The sequence below is a fragment of the Lutra lutra genome, chromosome 5 (assembly GCF_902655055.1).
Source record: "Lutra lutra chromosome 5, mLutLut1.2, whole genome shotgun sequence".
NCBI lineage: Eukaryota > Metazoa > Chordata > Mammalia > Carnivora > Mustelidae > Lutra > Lutra lutra.
In genome coordinates this window covers 99,818,848-99,835,612 of record NC_062282.1, presented here as the reverse complement: position 1 = coordinate 99,835,612, position 16,765 = coordinate 99,818,848, and the positions used below count along the sequence as shown (strand labels likewise).

General features: G+C 41.4%; 1 protein-coding gene across 1 annotated transcript in view; it reads right to left on the bottom strand.

Moving 5' to 3' along the window:
* Positions 1-16,765, bottom strand: part of MAP1B (microtubule associated protein 1B) — a 94,883-nt gene that overhangs the window by 67,093 nt on the left and 11,025 nt on the right. The gene's annotated exons all lie outside the window — the stretch shown is intronic.

Below are 16,765 nucleotides of genomic sequence, written 5' to 3'. Positions count from 1 at the left end.
TTGTCACATGGGAAGGAAACAAAGAGCTTTACCCTGGGATGTAAGGATTGAAACTTTAAACCATCCACGATCAATGCCATCACGGAAACATTTCCGAGGTTGCTGGGACCCGCCACCTGCACAGCCTCTCTACCCAGCCACGGCTAGTCTTCGCTTTCCTTTCGTGGGGAACTTTCTTCAGCAGAGCCCAGGCCATTACGGGCTTTGAGAAGAATGATATTCCGCTTTTGTAAGAAAAGCCTCAGATTTCCCAGGCGGGCTTTGTGTCCCCGGCTCTTTCACTAATTGACAGAGTGGCGCTACAGAGCACATTTCCATTTACACAGTCGGTACATGTCTGCTTCTACATTCTCAAGTTCTTCCTGTCCCTTTTTTCTCCTTCAAAATTTCTCCTATGAAGTAGGACAACAGTTCCAGTTAACAAAATGAGGTAAAACCAAATTCTCCTCGACGAAAATGAAAATGTCAGGAAGACTTCTCTCTCTCCATGCTAATCCCCTGCTTGACATGCATGCGATGACATCATCCCACAGAAGCGGGAGACAAATGCAATGTCTGCTGTAATCACAGGCTTAATATGCAGGATAAGGGAGGTGGCCGTGGGGTACAGGCAAGCCCTCCCCCACTGGGCCCTGTCTGGGACACAATGGGACCCTCTCATGCAGGGGTGGAGTCTTGCTGAGACAATACAACAGAATCAGGAATCAAAGGACTACCTTGGCCATGGATTCGGCCCTGATTTTCTGATGCAAAGTTTATCTCCAAGTGGCCATTCAAATAAAATGGCATTTTTCCTCATTCAACCAAGTAAAACTGTAATAGCACAAAAGACAATGTGTAAACACATGAAGCTTCCACTCACAAACATGCAGAAACTCAAGGAAAAAACAAAGCTGGGATTCATACGGTGTTCATATGGTGACAAGAACCAACGCGCCACTTCTTTTAGCGGAAGCCACAGGTTGCAGGAAAGGATTTTCTACAATGCCATCAAGAAGGGAGGGATTTGTATAAACTTGAAATATCTAAAGTCCTTATTAGATGAAGAGAAATGGAAAGATTTGGCTCTAGGGAACTTCATGTACAGAGAACTGATAATTTCATAAAGAAACTGTAAGTCCGAGCAAACTACAGTTCAAGAATACTGTAGATTTTATAGGTCATTTGAACATTACATCAAGAGAATCAGCTTTTCCTGCTTGACTTTCATTTCTTATTCATTTCCTTGAACAGCAGGTTCAAAGCTTTATCATTAACAAAGATTTTCTCCTTTCTTTTTTTTTTAAAGCACTTTTAACTACAAATCTGTTTTTAAAAAGACAGCAGATTTACTAAAGCAAACTACTGGTTTATAGTACAAAATATTTAACCATTATTTAGAGTAAGTGAGGTATGCTGCTTACCGCGAAACCAATCAAGCGTACCAGCGAATTTGTTTTGTAGAAATGATGTGTAATTCTCTGTTAAAGATACGATTTTGAAGTGAATTCCAGACGCTCAAATGGTACTACATTCTACAAGCACTACAGACTTTCACAAATGAAGATTACATCATTTACTTATTACTTTGGGGGAGATTTAGGAAGGCTGGTGGGGTTAATACGATGGCAGAATGAGGAGCTAAATATATTCTTACCTAAATCTGTGAATTTTTGAAATATTCATGAAAATAAATCCAACTGGAAAAGCTGGCTCTGGTGGTCTAAAGGAAAGACATGGCCATATGCTGAAAGGTATGGGTTCGGTGGGGGCAGGAAGAGCCACACCGACACAGTTTTGAACTCTCTAGAGAGGACATACGTTAACAATAGCTAACGCTTATAGAGCACTTAACATGTTCCAGCCATTCTCCTAATGCCTTCCATGTCGTCCACCAAATTTTCACGAACTGTCTATACCCGCAGCCCAGAGAATTTAAACAGGAGGTGGAACCCACATCTGAAGGTAGGCACTGCAGGTCCTGAGCCTCCACTCTTTGCCATTCTGCCAGACTCCAAGAAGGTTGGAAAGCTTCTGACTCTCTCTCTTCCTAGTGAGTTTCTTGCTGAAGGATAACTGATCCCTCCACTCCCCCTGCTCCCCACCTCTCCTGTACCCCCTCACCTTCAGAACACAGCAGAGACTGGCCCTAGAGGAAAACCACCATCCAGCACTACCACCTGAGTTGGAGGGCTTCTCGGGAAACACGCTGGTAAGTACAAGCAGAGAGGAAGAGCCCAGAGAGGAGGACATGCTGGTCTGTGGTCTTTCTCCCATCTTCCTTGTACAAAGAAGTACTGTAGATCCCTCTAATTCTCTAGCAGAGGCAGAAGCTCTGACAAGGAACCATCTCTTCCCAGGTGAGCAGATCAATGCATGTGGGACCACAGACAGGGGCTGGGGCATGTGCACCTGAATCCGACTTACAGGTTCTAAGTATGAAATAGTGAAAGCACCAGGATCCAAGCGGGCAGTGAGAACAGCTAAGCAGTCCCAACAAGCCTCCCTGTTAGCAAATGCTGAGTCTGGGCAGACCTCTCCCTGTGTTAGAAGGAGAAAATAAATATTAAAAAATGGAACCTTTTAAAAGATTCTGCAGCACAAGAAAAAAATGAACATTGTCTTAAGGTTTCATGGTAAACCCCTTCTCTAAGACTTTCGCTAGGGAACAAAGTAAAATTGTTCGAAGAGATACTTGGTATCTACAAAAGATGGTAGACCTATGAGAGGGCAGAGAACAATGAGAACAGACTGAGCTGAATGCCAGGCAGAGATTTAAGGAGAAGCCCGTGAAATCAACAAAAGGAATCGCAGGAAAGACATAATGCAAGGGCAGAACTGAAGACTGTGTCCAAGGAAGTAAGGAGCAGAATGACCACTGCAGAATACTGATGGCGATGGACAGTGCAAACGTGTGTCCAAAGATAGAAGAGAAAATCTGAGACCAAGGATGAGCATTAAAGACAGTTCTACGATAAGAATTATACATGTTCTTAAGGCTGAACTCAGAAGAACAGGAACAGAAACAATGAAAAGGATAAATGGAAAAGAACTTCGCTACTTGAAAAAGGCTGAAGTCTGCAGACCAAAAGAGTTCAGACCATTTTGGGAAAAGAATAATGAGAAATACTTGTATCTCAACATTTATTTACAACATATACAGAGACAGAAGAGTAGCCAAGGTTTGGGAGGGAGCCACAGACAGAAAGTTAATCTGTCTGCAACGGGATTTTTCACACCTCCATAATAAAACCTGTATAGCACAAGAAAGTCTGTTCTTTATTGGACTTAATGGTGAAGTTGTGTTTTATTTTTTCCAATAAGGGGCACTGGTTTCAGACAACATCTGGGCTATTGGCTTCGGTCATATCCTACAAGTTACAGGAGACGTATTTTTACAAGCAAAAGTCAAGATGTTCGATAAATCCTCAAATAGGACCAAGAAATACCAATCGCCACGGAAGAGAAGTAGATGCTTAAACCAGAAGGCAAACAACAAATGATCAGAGATGTGACGCGAGAAGCTGCTTATGAATGCTCTGAATAAAAGAAACATAGTACGAGATGGTTGGCTAACAGAGCCTTGACAGCCACCAAGGATCCCTGAAGTGGGCACAGGGAGGATGCCAGGAGAAGGTATGGAACCTCTGAGCATCAGGTACCAAAAGTACGCTCCAGAGGGACTCAGGAACCATAATTAGGTCACAGCACAAACCTTCGAATTCTGATCCAGAAATTTTGGCTGCCTCACTTCTCTATCATCGGGACTTTTCCGGGGTAGCATATTTAGTAATTTTACTAATTTTACTAATTTAGTAATTAGTCCCATGCTTTTAAGAAGCCAGTGAACATTCAGCTAGTCCTCTTTTACTTTCGTTCTCCCTTCAGAACAAAGTGGTGGAATCTTTACAAGAAGGTTTGTATCTTCAGAGAAATATTTTTAAATCACGTCTGTGTAATTGTTCTTCTTCCTGAGAAACACACTAATATAACCTCACATTGATCTCTGTGAAATTCAAGAAATATTGGTACACTCTAGAACCCATAACACTAGGCAGAACTGCATTAAAAGGGAAACATATATACAATGTACAATGTCTTATATATAAAAAAGCATTCATCACAAATCTCAAGTGTGAAGTTCTCTCACTTTTCCCTTACTCGATCAGTTTCCTCTTTTACATCCCTATATAGCACTGTATTCTCTCCCTTGCTACTTAACACAGACTGTAATACGTATCTGTATGACTATTTGATTAATGTCTACCTCCTTACCTTGACTGTGAGCTCGGTGGGAGATGAGGTAGAAACTGTGGATATACTCAGTTTGCTTATTTGATGCCGTACCAGATCCCATGAAACAAGCAATATATACTTGTAGAAAAAAATAGACTGAATGTACATGTTTTCACTCACTATTCAGCCAAGCAAGTTACTGTATCCTAAGAATTCCAAAGAACTTTATACAAATAACACATCTTGGCTTTACACATTAGCTATGTTTATCAACTTGACATACAAGCCATTCTTTTTCACTATAGGTTAATAGTCTATCACAGAATATTAAATATAATATAAAAGACATGTAGAAATAATAAAACTTAAATACATAAATGCTAAGTAATTTGTTCAGAGGAGCCTAAATCCGCTTAGCAGAAGTGGGATTAGAACTTAGATTTTCTACCCCCTACCCCCAACCTTCCAAAGGTTCTGTCCTTTGTTTGTCAAGACACCGGCTCTTAACCAGAACTTCTAGTTTGCCCAGACCTTGAAAGTAATTGATAGTCTATAAATAAACATTTTGCCACACCTCAATGTTGAAAGGAAATCCATAATAAAGAAATTGTTTGCTATATAAATAATCGGTGCAAATTTTCAGACGTCTTGTGCAGCTTATTTTTCAAACCAAGGAGCTAATTATAGTTTCTCAAACCGCTAACACCTCATCATTCTCTGTCATCCGAGTTCTAAGCCAGTACTATATGCCAGGCAACTTGCTAAATGTGGTAAAGATACCAAGGGGCATTAGCCTAAGGCCTCCTTAGTTCCATGGTTAGGAGATACCACTCAATTCCAATTGGAAAAAAGGCATTTCTGGAAAGTAGAGTCCCAAAAGATTAAAAATCTAGTCCTACGGTTACCTGATTCAAGACCTTTGGTCTCCATGTTTCCCATTCTCAGACCTACTCAAAGTAAGTTTTTGTTTGGTTGTTTTTTCTTTTCTTTCCTTTTAAGTTGTAAGTTGGAACTTGGTGAGGGGGGCCAGATAAGTAATGTCATATTTTTAATGAGTCTGCTCACCACGCATAGAAAATCCATTTGCTGGCTAAAGGATTCCAGGAACAGAAGTTTCTATCTGATGATGGAATCGTAGTTCTAAATAACCTCAGAATGAGTCAATTTGCCAAATTATTTCCTGTATATTTATACGCTGGAATGTTATTTCAAAGGCTCCAAAAAGGCTCTGTTCTATGTATAAAATAATAAAACAAAAATAAAGCACAGAATAATAATATGTGTAACTAATAGATAATGCAATGCTCCTTTTAAAAAGCAGACAACTATCTCCCTCGCGGTTTTATAATAACCCAAACCGCCATTATTTGTAGCAAAGAAGGCTGTAATTGGAGAGTACAGAGCAAAAACTAAGAAAAAGGGGAAGAAGAGGAGAAGAGAAACAGGAGGGAAATAGGTGACATGAAGGGGACGGGGGCATGAGTGATCCAGATGAGAAGGCAACGGAAGGACAGGAGGTGAACCCACGTGAAATGTCCCTTTTTCATCAACAGATACTGACTTGGATGAGCTAAGTATTCTTTAAAAGGAAATGATGTTTTTGAAATAATATAAAAGCAAAAGCATTCTCTCTCACACACACACACACACACACACACACACACACACATACACACACACACACACACACACACACACACCTAATTACATATGCACATGCAAATATCCACACAACTCTAGCCACACAGCCTGTCTGTTCCTAGGATCTACAGCTATTCTGGACAATCTGAAAGTGCAGGAAATAAGCTTTTAAAAATCATCTCACTTCAGGGACGCCTGGGTGGCTCAGTCTGTTGGGCACCTGCCTTGGGCTCAGGTCATGATCCCAGAGTCCTGGGATGGAGCCCTGCATCGGGCTCCCTGTTCAGCTGGAAAGCTGCCTCTCTCTCTCCCACTCCCCCTGCTTGTGTTCCCTCTCTCATTGTGTCTCTCTCTGTCAAAAAAATAAATAAAATCTTTGAAAAATAATCATTATCATCATCCCACTTCTCATTTCTCTCACCACTTGGTTGGGTTTTTGTATTTATTGCTCATCAGGAGGGAGAGGGTACAATGGAGAAGACAATGATCTCTTTTAAAAAATAAGTTTATGGGGCGCCTGGGTGGCTCAGTGGGTTAAAGCCGCTGCCTTTGGCTCAGGTCATGATCCCAGGGTCCTGGGATCGAGCCCCGCATCGGGCTCTCTGCTCAGCAGGGAGCCTGCTTCCCTTCCTCTCTCTCTCTGCCTGCCTCTCTGCCTACTTGTGATCTCTGTCTGTCAAATAAATAAATAAAATCTTTAAAAAAAAATAAATAAATAAAAAATAAGTTTACACATACAAGAGATACAGGCAGTAGGAAGGCGAAATGGTTGGGACTTAGAAGTGGGGGACAGCGGTTGTGCATAAAACAGGACAATGTAAACACAGCAGGCAAATGCATACATTGCAAACTGAGATTCTTCTTAAAGCTACCTAGAGAATTGCCGCAGTCTGTTTCTCTACAGCAGTTCGAGGTCCTTTTACGATATCTAGAACCAATGACTCTTTTTCTAAAGCAGTGTGACGGTCAGGGCTATCTGGTGTTCTCTGTAGAAATGAAGTCATACCTATATGGATATGACCCTCCGGCCAACTCAGTATAAATGGTTTGCTCATTAATGTTTCAGTAATAAGAACTCACTTCTAAACAGCAAAGCCCCCACTTGGGCGGTGTAGTCACCACTAGCAGTCACAATGAGGACCTGAGGCCCAGAGGACTTTCTTCCTGAATCCTCCAAGAAAGGCTCAGTTAGATCATTCTACAGCTGGGTTCCACGGAAGGGAAGAGAGTGGGTCTCTCTTGACTGTGCTTCCATACAAAGCCAATATCTGCCCAATGAGTGCAATGACTTTTTTTTAAAAGCTACCTTTGAAACTACCACTTACTTTGCAGGAAAAATGAGTAACTGATCTCTAGGGGATGATCTCTAGTTTAAGCACATCCGGGGCTCTCATATAAATTTGGTTTAGAAATTCTAAGTACATTCTAAGTAAATTTGAGGTGTTCCTAGAACAGAAAGGACTGTATTACTGGATTCTGGATTCCAACACTTAAAAAGATAATAATCACACAAGGAATTCTTGGCAACCCTCTCTTAACAAGAATATTTGATGAAGCAAACCACCATTCTTCTCATTCATAAAGAGAGTATCATGAATGTTGTTCTACATATTTTAGCTCATTCAGGTTTTAGAACACTCTGTAAGGGTTGCTGTAAAAATATTAGTAGGTTGTAATGAGTGAATTCAACTTTCTTTGCCAACATGACCATATTAGATAGAAGACAAACTGAAAATGTTACCTTAAAGGTACTAGATACCAACAGTCAATCATATGATGCATTACCATAAAAATCACTTTTCCTTCTGTATAATCATGGCTTTCTGATAATGATTACCTGCACGCAAGTTGTACACTGTCAGTAATGACTTGGTTTGAGCTTTACTTCCCATGGGCATTCATATCTACATGCACTGACTTGTTAGATTACATTGTGCTAATTGGTGGTTTGCATGACAAGATGTGCATAGCTGATCATGCTTATTAAAATGTAGGCCATTCTCAATTGTCTGTAACAAATGGTGTCCCTGACACTTTTAACACACTCTACCGACAGATGAACTCATGAGGTTCAATCTTCAGCCTCTTTCCAAAGATCTGTGAATAAGTAGGTAATCTAAGGCTTCATATGGAAATTCTAATTTCAATGGAAAAAAAAAATGTAGCTGTTTCCTATTTGGCATTATGCAGCTAAAACACTCGTGAATTTGACTTTTGAAATACTTTCCATGCAGGTGTTTGGCATTGTGCAAAAACAATTTAAGTTTTGTCTTATTTGGTTTATCTGCAAGGTAAAGACAGATGGGAAAAGCCAAGGGCCAAGAATTCCCACTGGGAAATCAATCTAAGTGTCACAAAGCTGTGTATGTCCCCCTAAAATTAATCCTAGCAGATGGGACACACAGATTTTCTAAACCAAATTCTTCTCATTGATATTTTAAAAGCTGGATTAAAAACCATTTTAAGCTAAACAGGGAAGAGGACAAATTCTCCTCTACATGTCAGTGTCGAGGCAATTTAGGAAAAATTCAAGGAAACAGGGAATATAAAAAACTGGAAGGGACTCAGAGATCACTCAGTCCATCCTCTCCCAAACTGTGTTCTATAGAAATCTAGATCCCTGGGAAAGTGATGGTCAAAGTGACTAGTCAAATAGCATAAGGAAATGTATGGTTATACAAAATTAGACAGGTTTATTTACATACTTTATGGCTATCCAAAAATAAGACCTCATGTGCCATAGTTCCCAGACTTACTTCACCGTGGACTTCTTCTCCACTGACCATCTATTGTTTTACAAAACCATCGGCTGGCAGAACAAAGTTCCAGATATGCACATCTAGTCTTTTCCAGATACCTTCATCTAGCAACTTTTCAGGGGGCTACACGGGCCACAATAATCTCGGGCACCCCACAGGTGCAGCATGAGGTCAGGCTTTGAGGACTCTCTGTACAGGGGAGAGGCCTGGGAAACAGCTTACAACAGACATCCCCCTCACTGCTTCTCTGGATATGGGGACAACTGAGTCAGGTGCTTTCCATCTCCAAAGGGCCCATTTTAGCCTCAGAGCACTGATCATTTACTGCAGATTTATTTTCATAAAATCTTTCCCTTTCACAATCTCTCCCAAGTATCTTCCAAGTCTACCAATGGACAATTTTTCAGTGTTCAGAGAAAACAAGCTTTGAGTTCAGCAGCTTTTTTCTCATGCGCTTTCAGAGGGGGTGAATCCTTAAAAAGGCAAGGCAGTCTTTTAATAATTAAACTAAAGGGCTTACTCTGGTAAGTATGGAGGTTCCTCAAAAAGTTGAAAATAGAGCTACCCTATGACCCAGCAATTGCACTACTGGGTATTTATCCCAAAGATACAAATGCACCTGCACCCCAATGTTTATAGCAGCAATGTCCACAATAGCCAAACAATGCAAAGAGTCTAGATGTCCATTAACAGATGAATGGATAAAGAAGATGTGGTGTGTGTGTGTGTATATATAAATTATATATATATAAAATACTATATAATATACACACACAATGGAATACTATGCAGCCATCAAAAAGTGAAATCTTGCTATTTGCAACAACATGGATGGAATTAGAGAGTATTATGCTAAGCGAAATAAGTCAACCAGAGAAAGACAATTATCATATGATCTCTCTGATATGAGGAATTTGAGAAACAAGACAGAGGATCATAGGGGAAGGGAGGGAAAAATGAAACAACACAAAACCAGAGAGGGAGACAAACCATAAGAGACTTAATCTCAGGAAACAAACTGAAGGTTGCTGAAGGGTGGGTGGGAGGAATAGGGCGGCCAGGTAATGGACACTGGGGAGGGTATGTGCTATGATGAGGACTGTGAATTGTGTAAGACTGATGATTCACAGACCTGTACCCCCGAAACAAATAATACATTATATGTTAATACAAAATGAATAAATAACAAAAACAACAAAAAAATAAATTAAAGGGCTTAACTTAACATGTAGCTCCACACTAGGGAAAAGTTAATTCAGTTTGGATCCAAAATTCCTGGTCACAAGGAGAATCCAGTACCTTAGGTCTCAATGTGCACAGGTTAGTACAATTTTGGTGCATATTTTTATGCATGTGTACCTTTTAAAAATAGCCTGAACTAACGGAATTTACAGAGGGATCCTCTCCCAAAATTCCCATTTGGCACATACTATACACTCACTTCTGTTAGTTATCTTATTTCCACATTCAGTTGTAAATAACTCTCAGGCCAGGATTACTTACACATCTTCTGATGGCCTCCAGAGTCGGGAACTCAAACAATGTTTTGCTGCAGAACTACTTACATAGATATGTAATGACGGATTGGCTCAGAATAAGGCACCTTCTAAAAAGACATACCATATACTATGAAAAGGTCATCTTCTCTCCAATAAATCAGTTTATGATAAGGAATCCCTCCCCACCTCCTTCCCTTCCCTCATGCTTGGTCACAAACATTAAAAAGGGAGGCATTCCAGCAAGCAATTTGCACAAGTCTCCCTGGTCTTTTATAGACATCAAACCCCAGGAGAGTCTAGAAGGCCAAACACAATGCGCCCAATGGCTGAGAAGCTTAGAATGAATGTTGTTGGCTCAGGCTACAGAATTCATTCCATCTTCAGCTTCACTGCCCTCAAGTTAACCACCCCAGATGTGCCATTTCCACTGACTGCCATTTCACGAACCAACAAGCACCATGTATATGGAGCCGTGTGCTTGGGGCTAGGTACACTAGAAAAGGGGGTCCCTCTGGGGAGCAGCAGTTCCTTCCTTAGACTCTCCATGGGAGATGCAAACAAAGAATCCGAGAATTGGGTCCAAAATGCTCAATTATGGCTCATCTACTGACAGTCTCCAATGCCAACCTGTTCGATTAAGAAAGGGCTGGTAAAGGACAGGTTCGGAGAACTTTGGGTAGTCTTTCATCTGAGCCCCTCAGGAAATTAACCCCGCAGGGCAATTTTTAGAGGCAACCTCAGTGGGAGTCTTTAAAATGGGGTGCAGTACAACTGCAGAGAGTAGAACACTGCCTGCCCTAGGCTTGCAGTGTTTATTTTTAATTAGGTAATTTTATGTTTAAATCCTACGTAGTCTCTTGGCACATTTTCCGTAAGCCGACCTCTCGGCGGTCCTCATTGTAAGCAGGTCTTTAACACACATCGGAATACATTATAAAAAGACCATGATTTTTGTCTTGTGTTCATGTTAATTTCTGCAGTGCCTCTGGGCCATTTTTAATTGTGCTCCCCAGGGGTGCTTCTCACTTTCTCACATTTCTCTAGGACCAAGGAAATCTGACTTCACATGCAACAGAAATTACCCTTAGACCACAGAGAGAAAACAAAAGGCGTAAGCCCGGGAGTATGATGTTTGAGGATACTTGATGGTTGCCTAGGTAGTATTTAATTAGCCCTGGGTTGTGGCTGGGGGCGGGCAGTGCTGGTACCTGGGTAACCTTTGTCATTATGACTAACACTGCTGTTGAACAATCCAAATGCGACGCTTGTTATGATCTCCAGTCTCACCCCTTATCTTCTGTAAGGATTTGAGTAAATCTGCTTCTTACTCCTTCCCTCGCTCTCTCGCTGTCTGTCTCACACATGCACTTTGTAAATTAAGAAAACACTCTGTTAGTGTTTTTTAAAGTCGTGAATGATACATTTTTCCCAAGCCACTATCCACAGTGGAATACCTCATTCTTCCCTACATCCCTGGACAATTCCCTGCCTCATAATAAGCACTAAAAAATACTCCTTGCCATTTATTTAAAGCAATCTGTTAGTTCACGCTTTATTCCTCTTCTTTCACCCTTATTTCCAGCAAGCAAGACAAGAAAAAGCAAAGGGACTTGCTGGACGGTTTGCGGAGGCTGTGCTTTAAAGAAAAAAAAATAGAAAATAAAAAATAATAAAACTAAAAAATTTTAAAAATAGAAAAACAAACAAAACAACAACAATAAATCTCTACTGCCAAAAAAAAAAAAAAAAGTGGGCTTTTTCTGCTCTCTGGAAGTGAAGACAAAAGCGCTAACGTTCAGCAGGAGAGGCCGTCCTTGGTTGGCGATGTTAACAGCTGTTCTGAAATCCACTTAGCTGGATTGAATGGCAGGGTTATTGACATTCCCCAAAATGGCTACTGGGCCCGGGGAGCCACTTTGCTCCAACCTTCCTGCCGGGTGTATCTATGCTGAGTGGTTTCACAGGGCCCTAATGGAACCACCTCAGAACCATTACAGCCAGCAGAGTAAAACATTCTTTTTACTCTAGGAAAAAAAAAAAAGTGAGATGAATAGGTATTTCCAGGGTGGTCTGAAGGAGCCGTCATTAACAGCCCTGAGGAGTGAAGGCACAGGAACACGGCAATGAAACACCATGGTATTCCTCTCTGTTGGCCACACCTATACCAGAAAAAAAATCACCCTAGTGTGTGAGCAAAATATAAACCTTGCAGGAGGGATGCCTTGTGTTACACACACTACAAAATTCTGGTTCTTCACCACACAAAGCTCAGCCCTTCCACTGTTTCAGCTAAATGCAGGTGGGGGTGACCAGGCCATTCCGAGCTCCACACTCGGGCTGCACCAGTGTGAATGGGAGCAGTGGAGCGGGAGCAGGGGCAGCAGGGCCTGCCGGTTCTCCACCAGCCAACCACAACCCGGTGTGAAGGCTGAGGGCAGGGGGCAAGTGGGAGAAAGGCCAGTGGTTTGCATGAAAATGGGAGCTCCCTTTCCAGGCACACACATTGACTTCAGTGGATGTTAAACACAGGTCTGGTTGCTTCCACAAAATAAGACTCTGTGTTTGTGGTTTTCTTCTCCTACCAGGGTTCCTCCCATAACCTTGGAGGATGGTGCAGTGAGAGAAGATGAACCCTGTGGGCCTGTGGGCAAGCGTCTGTATCTATGCATGTGCCACGTGAGTGAGAGAGAGAGAGAGAGAGAGAGAGAGAAGATGAAGTATTTGCTTTCCGTCTGAAATCACAGGTTCCCTGAGGGTTAAGTCAACCTCCTGAACACAACTAAACGTGTATTTGTGTGCTTTATTGTTTGAAGATTGGGAATGGGGCTGAAAACACATTCATTACTCACTGTCATAGAGCAGTTGACGCATTCTAGGCACATACAATTAAGCTATAATTCTGTACGACAGACTAAACATACAAGTCTAGACTGACAGAGAAGGCAACTAAAAATATTCTTAGGCCTCTTCTAAGAGCACTTCAGCATTTTCTTATCACTCTACTGGTAAATATTGTAAAACCTTGCCTCATTAATGTCAAAGGGAGTAGAGGATTCACACGACTTAAATAGAAAGGCTTGGTTTTAATGCTCTGTCAAAAACCAATCTAGAGGCCAGATATTTTCAGCAGTCACACCACACAAATCTAAGGAACCTCAGCTGTGGTTTGTGTACCTTCCAGAGAAAGGGCATGGGTTTTTAAGCAGAATCACCCACAGACACACTACAAAACCAGTCATATTTTACGAAGATCTTTGTGAGTGTGATAGTTCCTAAATTATAAAACTATTGACAAAATGTAAATATGCCAAGTCTTAAGATTGATTCCGTTGACTAAGAAAACAAACCACCAGAAATCTCAGCTTCTTAAAATCGGCAAGGTCTATGGCCATTTGTTGATTGGAGAGAGAACCAAGTACTTGAATGGAGGGAAAGAAGTTACCCAGGGATGGATTACCACAGCGAGAAAGCACTCCAGCACGCTCCCTGACATCAGCCATCTTGGCGTGGGCACCACAGGACCATTTTACAAATGGTCTCCAACACTGTGCAAAGGTTCTGCTATGTCAGCATCTTAACACATTGTCTCCTTTTTGCTCTCACGCTCAAAGGACCTTCCTAAACACAGTCGTACAATGTTGCTGCCCTCAGCTACCTGTTTTCTGATAATACTGGGGCAATTGTTTCTCTGAAAAACATCTTCGATTATAAAAATTTTATAATCAAATTTATATTTATAAATATATAATTTATAAAATTTATAAATAAACAAATTTTATAAATATATAAATATATTAATTAAATTTATATAAATATAAATAAAAATTATAAATACGTAAATTTATATAATTTAGAAAACAAATTTTAATATCGTTACAAAAAGGAAGCCAGCCAATATCTAAAGCCAGTATTTCCCACAGATAATAATAATCAGCAAACACCCAACTCAAATCCATTTTCAACAAAACGGGCACTTCGAACACTAACTTATATTTACTTTTTTTTACTACGTGACAAAACACTGTTTCAAGATCTTTACATGCCCATTAACTCATTTGACCCTCATGAAGTTTCTGTGAGGTAGGAGTGACTGTCCCTATTTTAAAGACACTAACACTGAGGCATAGAATGATTAAGTAACTTACCCAAGATTTTACAGCAAATAAACATCAGCTAGGATCAAAACTTTGGTAGCTTAGCTCCAGAATATCCACTTTTTTTTTTTTTTTTTTTTTTTTTTTTTTTTTCAGAATATCCACTCTTAATCATCATGCTATGTTGGTGGGGAGGATTTGGGTTATCAAATTTGTAAAATTACTTTAATAGGCAGAGAGAAGTGGCAAATGATGGAAAAAAGAAAACTGAAATTAATTTTCACTCTGCTGTCCCTTGCTCTGGGATTGATTCGTACTTGTTTGTTTTGAAATGATGCCTAACACAGATAATCTTAGGGTACTTCTTAGAAACCCTAGGAGATATCCTTCTTTATTGTTATAATAATAGATCTAAAGTTACATTAGGAAGAAAAGAAAATTAGGAATAGAGAATTCAATAAATGCTATACGGCATGGTAAGCCTAGCTCTACTCTTGTGGTAAGACTTACAAAGTGATTCTCAGCCAACGAGATTAAGGTAGAAAACACATTCTATAATACATAAAGACTTCTGAATTCATAAATGTGAGGAAACAAGATGATGGCTCTATTTTGAAAAGACTCTATTATTGGACATTCCTGGAGTAAAAGACTGGAGAGGATTCATGATGGAGTACCTAACCTTTTCTCTCAAGACAACTAGTCTTGCTAGACCCCAGCTTACACGTGGCCACGTTTGCCTTTACAACAGGGCAAAGCAGCAGACCAGCCCTGGGCACAAAGCAGGTATTTGTTGAGTGACCTATAGGCAAGATGATACTGCAACAGGTTCCAGAAAGTAAAAGATGGCCCGGATGATTGATGAGCTCCAAACTAATAGTATGCCGGAGTTGGGAGGCATAGCGATCCCAGAACTCCATTCTGGGAAACCCCGGGTTAACCACTGCCTCACCATTCATATGATCCGACCCCCACCTCAAACAGAGAAAGCACTCCTATCCCAGATTCCTGCTCCAAGGATATTTTTGTTCAAGCTGAATAAATCTTCCAGAGTGGGCTTGCATGAGACCTGCAATCCTGAAGAAAGAGGCCAGCTGAATCTGAAAATCATGTTCAAAAATGAGTACAAGAGGTAAACTAGTATCAGACAACACAAGAGGTGGAGCCACCTGCATGATCTGTCGTCCACCTTGGAGGCTACCGCCAGTGTTTGATACGTGATCTCCAATGCTTCCAAACAGCAACAAAGGAATAACAACATAAGCAAAAAAAAACAGATAAAAGAGCAGCACCCCTAGGGGCGCCTGGGTGGCTCAGTCGGTTAAGCAGCTGCCTTCAGCTCAGGTCATGATCCTGGGGTCCTGGGTCAAGCCCCACATCGGGCTCCCTGCTCTGTGGGGAGCCTGCTTCTCCCTCTCCCTCTGCCTGGCACTCCCCTTGCTTGTGCTCTCTGTCAAATAAATAAACCTTTAAAAAAAAAAGAAAGAAAGAAAGGAAAGAAGGAAGGAAGAAAGAGCGAGCAACCCTAGCTCCTAATCTCTCTGTGTCGGGGAAGACCATGAATATTTGACTGTAACTCACTGGCCTAAAAAACCCAACCAAACACAAACTGTTTGGACAGGATGCCGAGCACGGGAGTGTCTGCCAGTCCGCATGTGAGTGCCGGATGCCCCCACCACCACCATCTCCCAAGCAGACAGTGACTATGTGGGATTTGTCCATCACTGTGTGTTCGCCCACCCTCCCCCATAGTGCCTGGCACAGTGTGGGTGCTTATTTAATTATTTCCTAACTGACTGACTGAACGGCTTTATGTGTTTAATGAATCCATCCTTCACCTTCACCTAGAATCTTGAAACTCTAAACATAGAGGTTCAGCTGACTCCCGTTAGGGAGCCTGAGGTGCAGACATGAGTTCCTCCAAAATTTCAGGGAGTGGGGAGGAGACCCACTTATACTTGGACCCACTTGGACCCATCAGACTTGGACCCACTTAATAAAAACAGACTTCAAATTTCCCCTAAAACCTAGACCTGTTTGTTCAGGAAAAGCTAAAGGTTTCTTTGGGTCTAATCCAGTGAGCCTGCCATGTCCACTCACCCCCATTCTGCACCCATGTCTGCCAACAGGATATCCCTTTCCTCTAAAACACACTTACTTACCTGAAATGGAATCTGACATGTGCTTCCCTCATCAATTATAGTCTTGGTTAGAAACCTGCATGTCACTCTGAACACTCCCCACACAGGGGCAATACTCCTGGTGGCTCTGTTCTGGATGTTCAGTCCTCATGGGGAGGCCCAACCCTGCACAGTGCACACTTAGGCTTAAAAGGGAAGGTTCTAGGGGCACCTGGGTGGCTCAGTGGGTTAAGCCTCTGCCTTCGGCTCAGGTCATGATCTCAGGGTCCTGGGATCGAGCCCTGCATCGGGCTCTCCACTCAGCAGGAAGTCTGCTTCCCTCTTTCTCTCTGCCTGCCTCTGCCTACTTGTGATCTCTGTCTGTCAAATAAATAAATAAAAAATTTAAAAAAAAAAGGGGGGGGGGGAAAGGTCCT